This window comes from Halyomorpha halys, unplaced genomic scaffold, assembly GCF_000696795.3.
Source record: "Halyomorpha halys isolate HHAL.00 unplaced genomic scaffold, Hhal_1.1 Scaffold47.1, whole genome shotgun sequence".
Lineage (NCBI taxonomy): Eukaryota > Metazoa > Arthropoda > Insecta > Hemiptera > Pentatomidae > Halyomorpha > Halyomorpha halys.
Window position 1 is genome coordinate 2,274,937 of NW_027114806.1, and position 1,516 is coordinate 2,276,452.

The 1,516-nt window shown below is 29.1% G+C and overlaps 1 protein-coding gene across 1 annotated transcript in view; it reads right to left on the reverse strand.

Moving 5' to 3' along the window:
- Window positions 1–1,516, reverse strand: part of LOC106689904 (furin-like protease 2) — a gene marked incomplete at its 5' end in the record, with an annotated part of 40,804 nt that overhangs the window by 10,017 nt on the left and 29,271 nt on the right.

Consider the following 1,516-nt stretch of genomic DNA (forward strand, 5'->3'; position numbering starts at 1 on the left):
TAAGAGTGGAATAGAGAGGATAAAATGTATACTTTTAAGAACCAAACAAGAAGGGGAAACTACTATTTCTAAATTATATTTGTTATGCGTACTGGAAATATTAACATTTGATGAGTCTATAAATTTAAATAAATCTTGCATATTAAATTCAATTCTTGTGACGGATCACCGGAAAAGAGGAATATTAGATTGATAAAAAAAAATTGAAAAAGGAACAAAAACAAATTTTTAAAAATGTAATGTAACTTAGCTATATATAAAAAAAAAAAGAGAACACTTCATTGTTTGTTAATCTGTTTATATTATAACTTGTAGGATTGACTAGTACACTGGGTGTTATAGCAACCCAATATATTTGGGCTACATTGCTAGTTGAATAAAGTATCTCTCTCTGTTTACATCATTTTAAATTTTGAACATTTAACTATTTTTCTATATATACTCTGCGATAGCATTGATATACTACTCTAATGTCCTTAAGAAAGTGTGACTCTGTTAATGACACATGTTATTCAATTAACCAGATGCACATCATCATGAGCATGCTATAGACATGTATAGTGTACTATGCTCTTTTTGAGTAAATAGTATATTTTTATATATAAAGGGATTTTAATATGTTTTTATTTATGTACCTTTTTAGTATTGTTCATTTTCTATGTTAAACCAAAAAGCAAACTAACCAATTTTCATGAGTGAAATATGCAATCACAAAAGAAGTCGTGCAAAGCCAAGATAGCAGCACCAAGATCGCCATCACGCGAGTCCTGCATAAAGTTTGTACAATCGCGGCCATGTTAAACAGATTCAAATATTCTAAAAACTCTATTTTAACTTTTCATCATAATTGTAAATACAGTAAATTTAAGAAAAAATAGAAATCAAGAAATAGTGCTAAAGAATTATATTCAGAAAGTAAATCATTTGCAAAAATCCAAAACTGTTGTGTGACAATAGATGTTTAAATGGAACATTGAGACAGGTTTTGGTTTTTGGCATGCATTTGTTGCTTAGGCGCGGGCGGGGAATGATGTTTCCTGGATGAGGAAGTCCTCATCATCTCTAGAGTGGACATCTTGAAAAAGGAGACATCGAAGAGTCACCCATGAAGAAAAAAAAGATTCTTTGTTTGGATCGCCCAACAACACACTTCGTTGGATTGTGAGTAAAAAAAAAAAACTTTTAGATGACCAATGCTTTGTTTCATTAGTGTTTACTGAAAGATTGTTAACAGCAAGTGTTGTTTTATTGAATAAGAAGACAAAGGAAATCAACAAAAGATGATTCTATGAAATTGGTTAGTTTTGTTCTACCTTAAGTTGAATACATTTGTAAAAGAGATATAAATTAGTTTAAGTGTTATTAATAGTAAAATAGTATGTTCTGATTGCCTAGAAACCCTCCCTGAGATTAAGAGTCTATTAAATTATAAATTTTTTTTTTAATATTTATTTATTGCTATTTACAACTGTACATTATAATACATTTAGTAAATTGGATCTAAGTTAAATTGGAG